This window comes from Myxocyprinus asiaticus, chromosome 25 (genome assembly GCF_019703515.2).
Source record: "Myxocyprinus asiaticus isolate MX2 ecotype Aquarium Trade chromosome 25, UBuf_Myxa_2, whole genome shotgun sequence".
Classification (NCBI taxonomy): domain Eukaryota; kingdom Metazoa; phylum Chordata; class Actinopteri; order Cypriniformes; family Catostomidae; genus Myxocyprinus; species Myxocyprinus asiaticus.
The window spans coordinates 4,328,283-4,336,808 of NC_059368.1; positions in this window are offsets into that span (position 1 = coordinate 4,328,283).

Sequence of the window (8,526 nt, forward strand, 5' to 3'; positions counted from 1 at the left end):
GAATTAAATGGAAGTTGTAAAAATATATGGAAAAAATCCAGAAAAAGGATTCATCTTCATTTGGCTGTGACGGTGGTCTGTTTCTTTTTTTTTCTTTTTTTTTTCTTTTTTTTTTTTGTCCCAAGTGTTTCCTCTACAGCTGAAATCACTGAAGATGTTTGCGTTTGCAGGGAAAATATCACATATATCATTCATTTGGGGACTTGTAGGCCAGTACCGATTCCACATTTGACATATACTCAGCCAAGCGGTTTCATGTTACACTGCTTTCCAATGGCCTATTCCCTTTCATTGCATAAATTCAAACCATCACTTATGGTAATCTCATTTGATTTTATACCCACCCCATACATGCTGCAATATAGACAGCAAGGCCTATTCTCCCCTAATTTATTGTAAGGATGAGAACATTATCAGTACATGAGGATAATATTAGCTCAGACATGTCATTGTGGTAATTTTCCACATTATATTATTTTTCACAATGTGCAGTTCAGACATTCATGTTATGCAGCACCTTTTGAACTCTATAACTTTTCAAGACTAATTTGCATGAGTTGTCATTTAAGGACTTTCTAAGAAAGGGCATACCAGACATTGAGAGACTGTATATGCTCTGGTCAAGCTCAAGCATTTAAAATGTATTAATTATAACTAAATGACACCTTAATTGATTATTAACATAAAGAAAATTAGCAGGATGCCTAACAGGGTGGAACCTAATAGAATGGAAATAATGAGCTAGGGTGTAGTTAATTTTGATATATATATATATATATATATATTTAACCATCTTTTGAAAAATGTATATTATCATTGAGTTCTGTGTTTTTATTAAGAAGGATACTATGTTTTAAAATTATACAAACAAACTTAAAACAAAAATGGATGCATAATAAATCACATAATTTATAAAGTCCATTGCATACTGATGTTTGCTGTTGTATTCCAACCAAAAATGATATCACTTCCTGGAGGATAATGTCATTAAAGGAATATTCTGGGTTTGATTCAAGTTAAACTCAATTAACAGCATAATGTTGATTTCCATTAAAAATAATATTGACTCGCCATTTGTTTATTTAAAAAAAAAAAAAAAAAATCTTGGTACATAAAAGACACTTACAATGGAAGTGAATGGGGCCAGTTTATAAAGGTCAAAATCCACATCATTTCAAAAGTATAGCCACAAGACGTAAACGTTATACATTGACATGATTTTAGAACGATAAAATCACTTACATACCTCATCTGTGTAAAGTTAAATTCAAAATTACAACTTCGTTGTCATGACAACAAACCCCTGTAATTCTAATATTGGATATAACTTTTCACAAATAAGGTTAGTAAGTGATTTTATTAAATCATGTTAAAATTTATAATATTTATGTCTTGTATGTATTTTAGTGTTTATGATTGGCCCTATTCACTTCCATTGTAAATGCCTTGTAGTCACTTTTTTAAGAAATGAGGGGCAAGTTAAATTTTTTTTTTTTTTGGTAATCATCATTATGCAAAAAATGATGTTGATGGAGCTTAACTGGTATTGAACTTGGAATGTTCCTTTAAGGGTAGGGTTAGGGTTTGGGGTTGGGTTAGAAAAAAAATTAAGAAACACATGCATTATGTCTTAATAAATTGCCAGTTTTTTCTTTCAGAAGGCAGTGCATAGCACCAGGTTCAATTGTTTGAAATGCACCCATGTGTTCACTTAGTTTTCATAAAAATAAAATTAACTATTATGATTTTAGTCTATAAAAACTGTATCCATTATACTGTTATATTGCATATAAGACATAATGATGAAAATGAACTACGAAGTAGGAATGAACCAGTTATGATCACATACATCTCACCCGTATTTACTTTTCTTGGCCTCAGTTTGTGCCTTGAGTCTAAAACGATGTGTGTTCTTTAACACTATTTAGAGCTGTAACTCCAAAACTCACAAACACAGTATAACCAAAAGAAATGTTCCAAACACATACCAATATGCCAGAAGTGATGAATCTTCACTTTCTCCTGGAAAACGGATAGAACTCCCCGCTGATGGGTATATCAAGGCCTTGGGTTACTAAATACAGGAACTCCTGGAGCAGACCTGAGTTTCCTCTATGTTTCTATCTGTGCTGATGGCCCAAACTCTCATCTGTCCAGTGTCCCTCAGAGGCCATAAATTGCTCAGATGAAGATGAAGTCTTTGTGTTCCCTCCCTAAACTGCTGCGTAAAATCTGCATAGCTGTGTTTTGACAGCCTGTGGCTTTAAATCATTGTTTTATGACGGCGAGGGAAAACGTGTCCATGTTCCCCTGTGCTGATTTATGTTCATTGGACTCTGGAGAATATGATAATTTGGCCCTATATCAAATGGATAGAGAATAGCAAAAGGCTTCTGTGCCAAACGCTCCCATGCGCTACACAAATGGAGTCCATATGCTGGAGAAAGACCCGGTAACATCTCTGTTCACCTCCTCAAAGTCATGTGTCTGTAGCTTCATCCAGCATCTCCTGTCTAATGGAATTACACTTCTGTACATACAGCGGCCCAAATACGTAGTTGGAATTAAGTTGCACTTAATCACGTATGATGTCATTGCACTAGATAATTAAATGTCATAGCAAGTGATGTTTATTATAAAGATAGCACAAGTGCACTTTTCAGGCAAAACATTTCACTAAAAGAAGTTTGTTAGGTTTGAAATGATAATACAATAGGTAAAATGTTCAAAACTGTTGACAAAAATGACTGGTCATCAAACTTTAGTGGAAAATGAGGATAGTTAAAGGAATGTTCTGGGTTCAAAACAAGTTAAGCTCAATTGGCAGCATTTGTGGCATAATGTTGATTACCACAGAAAATTATTTCGACTCATGTAAGTTACAGTGATGCACTTACAATTTTTGGAGGCTTAGAAAAGTAGAAATATGAATTCTAAGCTATAAAGTTGTTTAAAACAATGTTTTAACAGTCGTTTTAGGGTTTACGGCGTTATGCCTTCATGGCAACAAAGTTGTAAAATTGGAAATAACTTCACACAGAAAAGGTTAGTGAGCAATTTTAACACACTAAAATCATGTTACAACACATATTGTTTATGTCATGTGGCTATACTTTTGAAACAGTGAGTATTTTACGGCTTGGCCCCATTCACTTCCATTGTAAGTGCCTCACTGTAACCCAGATTTTTGCTTGTATTAAAGAAAAGGAGGGACAAGTTTAAATTAATTTTTGTGGAAATCCATATTATGCCACAAATGCTGTCTATTGAGCTTAACTTGTGTTGAACCTGGAACATTCCTTTAATGTGCCGAACTCCACCTGTGGTTACTCTTCTAGAACACCTGTGTGAACTTGAGGGGAACTGACTTTATACATTCACTAAAAATCACCTTGACAACAGCTGCTCAGAAAAGGGAAGTTCGTTCTGAGAAAAGCTCTAGCATCATTTGTTTGCAGAGGACAATTATTACTTGGTTATATTTTGTTAACAGTGACTTTCATACATTTTTTTCATCAAGTTACTTAACAGTTCAGATACTTTTGTCCAAATGTCCAAAGCTCAGATCTATTGGGGTCTTAAATTGGGGATAGAACAAATAAATGGAAAAAATCATGTGGCTTGTTGAGGAGAGTTGTGCTATACTTTTCTAAATGATCAGACTTAACGATTTTCACCAGTTAAATGGACAGTCTGGTACCACATATGTAAAATATATATTTTTATTGAATTTTTGTACTTTATAGAACACATCTTTAAGATATTCTAAATCATGTTTATCTTTTTTTAACCATTAAATGCATGGGTGTCATTCCAAACATTAATAAATATCCAAGGTCCCGGCATCTATTACAAATGGATCAACAAAATGCCTAGATAGTGTCAAATTGTAAAAAAAATTTCAAGACAATAACAAAATAATAAAATAGAATATATAAGGTATAACTGATGATGGACCGTTGAATTATTGAAAAACAATGCACACCACGAGGTGGTAATACGGCCAAAACACACAGCTGATTATTTTTCAATAATTCAACAGGCCAGTGTCAATTATTCTGCTTATACCATACCACACCTAAAGACATCGTTCAGGGTTTTATATCAAGATATTTTCTGGTTTTCGTCCCTAAAACACTCATGTGAATGAAATTACTTTCTTTCGACACAGATTCAGCATCTAGCTTGGATACAGTTTGTTGGTTGTGACTCGAGAGTGTGTGTGTGTGTGGGCAGGTTTAAGTGGTTTACGAGGACTTTTTTTTAGATTACAAACTGGTAATTACAAGGGTATTATGCTTTAAATGTGGTTTCTGAGGACATTTCTAGTGTCCCCATAATTCAAATCACTTAAAAAAACATACTAAACGATGTTTTATTGAAAATGTAAAAATGCAGAAAGATTTTTGTGAGGGTTAGGGGATAGAATCTATAGTTCGTACAGTATAAAAATCATTATGTCTATGGAGAGTCCTCATAAGGATAGCTGCACCAACATGAATGAGTGTGTGTGTGTGTGTGTGTGTGTGTCAGTGTGTGTGAGTGTGGACAAGACGAGAGTGAAAGAGAGAGAGAGAGAGAGAGAGCGGGAGCGCAAGGGCGCTTTTCAACCAAAATTGAAATAAATTCAGCATATTATAGACAATGTTTGTCCTTCTTATCCGATGTATTTAACCAATGTCTTTGTTTTAATTGGTTATTTTGCTGTGGTAGCCTGTAAGGCTCTTTGAAATAACTGATATAACTGAATGAAGTGAAATGAAACCGTTATGCGGTCAAGGCCTGGAACTACTTCATAGCTGTGCATTTACTGGAAAATAATTGCACACTTTAGAGCGTCTGTCAACCAATCAGAATCAAGCATTCAAAAGACCTGTGGTATAAATTCTGATATATTTAGATGTTTTATTTTCCATATCAAATAGATGATGCAACAAATATAGAACATGATTCATACTTCCATGCTGAAATTTCAAGAGGTGCAGCTGGCTGTTAAACACATATCAAGCCACATATATAACATAAGTTACACATGTATTTTCTCAGGCACTTTTTGAGTCTAAATAGATGCACAGCTTACATAATTTAAAGGTGTTGTAGGTGATTTTTTTCATGGAAATGTATACAAAAATGTTCCTACTCCCTTAAAGATAAAATAAGTGTCCTGAGATATCTCACTGGTCTCTGTGACAGCTGTAGACTTAGTAAACAGCAAACACAAATGTGTCCGTGGACCGCGGACATTGACGCTTTTCATCTGTCAAACATTTTGCTCGTTCTCATAGTGTTGTATTTGAAGCAGATGATTGAGTCTATGATTCATAATGTTTGTCAGTTGAGGGCGCTATTATGTCACTGTTGAATTTGACAGCCACAGGAACAAACAGTGCTGCTCTTTTGTTTGGTTTTGGTCTCAAAATTATCTTTGGAGGGCGTTATGGAATTAGGGGGCGTGACTAATTCAATGGCTCAAATCACGTGAAAGCTTCAGAACGCTAAAATCGCTTACAGCACCTTTTAAATTGTACACCCAAATGACAATAGCCAAATCATACTGTTCATGTGCTACACTTGCTAGTTTACTTCCACATTGCTGCGTATCACTGAAATATCAGCACCACCTTGGGTACGAAATAGCATGTTTAATATTCACCATTGTTGCACAGAAAATCTACATGATATAGTAGTAGTAATAAACAAAGAAATAAACATCCTGTAATAGTAAACTTATATTGATATGAAATAATCATAAAAAATATGATTAATGGAAGCGCAAAAAAAAAAAAAAGCAATATTACGTATTTCGGTTCTTTAATGACCCTATAAACTTTTGGTAATCAAGCAGTTACAAAAAAATATATATATATTTTTATTTTGTCTTCTTTTTTCACTATTCAGAAGAGAAAGGTTGAGGAATATTAAAGAGGTGTGGGCAAAACTCAAAACAATGTATGAGGTACAGGGGGTGGAATGAGGTCCTGGGTCACTAAAGACCCAAGGTAAGCATTAAAGGATTAAACAACCTAATATGAAATATACATGGAAGGCCAAATGTATATGGATTACGTATGCTTGTATATGTATATTCTGTGTTCTCATTTTCCTGTAGATCATACTGGAGGTCACAATCTGGACAGGCGGTGGTGGTCTGGCCAGAGGGACAGCGGATACCCAAACCACACTGGCACTAACTCACTCTTTTAGAGGGCCAAAGTGTGATCCCAGACAGGCAAGGGAGCTAAGCAGGAAGCCAACAAAACTAAACAAAGTTTTGGGTCATAAGCTAGCAGATGTTAAATTGAGAAAGAATTGATTCTGGCTGTCTACAATCCAAAACATTTTCTGCTACACATTTTCACATTTATATGTTTTATATGACTGTCATATATTGACAAAATATAACTAAAGATAATTTTTTGGAAAATGATTCTGTTGATAGGGGTGATTATAAAGGCCTATGTGGAAACAACGACACATGTAGAAAGAGATCTCTCTTTGTGTCTCTCACACTGTCTGTTTATTTTTCCTCAAATCCGACTTTTATTAGAACAACAATTTGTTCTGTTAAGACTGCAGTCCCTTTTGCGAGCATGTACACATTGGTTGTAATAGTAACAATGCAAATGTGCATAAGTTCACTATGCGTGCAACTTCAGCATTGGATGTTTCACTTTTGACTATGGTTTTTATGAGGGCAGTTTTCAAATCTTTTTAGGGTTAGGGTTAGTTTCCTTATAAAAACATGTTTAATCATGTACAACATAACATAAAGCTCTTCAAAGAGACATGCAAGTTGTCTATTAAACAACACCATCATATTGGTGATAGTCACAACAGAGCTGTGCAAAAAGAGCACTTGGTGCACAAAACAGGACAGTAACAATCAACAGATATGAATGGGTAATTTTGAGTAGAAAATTAACTTCAGACTACACAAAACAAGAAGTTACCAAACGTAACAACAAATTCAATAAAAATGGTGTGAATAAACTTGCAAACAGTGATCCATGCAAGCTTAGTAATTATTCAAGCCCCGGAGCATGCTTGGAACACCAACTTTGAAAAGTTAAGTAAAATTTACTTATTTACCAGTGAAATTTACTCCAATTTGTGAATAAATATGACAAGGTTTTCTACTTCATTCATATATGATAACGCATTGTGAAGATAACAAGCAATCATGAATAATACTTTCTTATAAGCTAAAGCGTTCATTTTTACATGTTTGTAATGAGTACAAAGGTAAAATGTACTTAATATTTTCAAGTTTGCTCTTTAACCTATTCAATGAATCCTTTCTGCTATATTTACTTCACCACAAAATCCCTTTTTTTTTCTCCCAGTGTTGGATCAAAGATGAAATCTGGTACATTTATTCTCAGAACACCTATTATCATTTTCTGAAAGGTTTTAGTGAAGGAATAAGTGAAATGAAACTTTAACTGTAATATTTTCTGGCCAGAAACTAGGTTTAGCTATTCTGTTAATCTGAAGGGGTCTGAATTCTCCTAGCAGACTTTCCGTCCTGTTCACAGGGATCAACTTCACTTGATCGCCAAAAGGAATGAAACATCTCTGCATAGACTTTAAACATTGTGTTGCTGGGGCATTTACCAAACCCTCTTTCATCCCACATGTCTTCCCACACTGTCCAGTGCACAGAGCAGCAGCATGGAAAAAAGATTTCAACAGTGGAGTCACGACTGCGGATGGCCACCCATGTCTTACCTCACGCCCTTTGGCCCTGATCCTGCAAGATGAGTTTTCCTCGCTTGGAACACCGAGGAAGACAGTGAAACACAGCTCAGTTCATCTTTGCAGACTGCTTTGGGGTGAAACTGCTACTTCACACAATCCCAAATTTAAACAGATTACACCCTCTACTGTCAAAATTTAGCAATAGTTCACTCATTACTGTTACATGTGCAGCACCAATATTAACAATACTTGTCACACTGGTCATTTCCACCAATTTTATTGTATGAATTGTGTCACTTTTTAAAATGTTGACATGTAAAGACCATTTCCAAGTGTTTCTTGCTGTGTTTGAAGTTTGATTTTTTTTTTTTTTTTTTTTTTTTTTAAGCAGTCACAGTCATCATGGAATTTTATGGAAAGCTTGGAGAAAATATTTAAGTACTGTATGAGGGTAAGTATTCATATGGTCAGAAATGGGAGTCTAATGGTCAGAACACTTCCTCTAAAAGTGTTTATGAAAACCATTCCACACTTTGACTGTTCACAAAATCCATCGCAAATTCTGATTCCACTTAGAACTACTGTCCAATTTTGCAATTAATAAGCATATTTTAGCATGATAAGTATAGTTTAAAAATGCAAATTGATATGATGTTATAAAAGTTGAAGTGCGATAAAAAGGTACTGACTCTTGCCTCTACATGTTTTATAAATCTATGTGCAGCAGGGGCTGATGGGCTTGGAGATGACCAGGTCAAATGCCTGGTATTATTAATTTCTATATGTTATTTCTTTTTTTAAACCTTGACTGCTTTCATGTGTTTATTT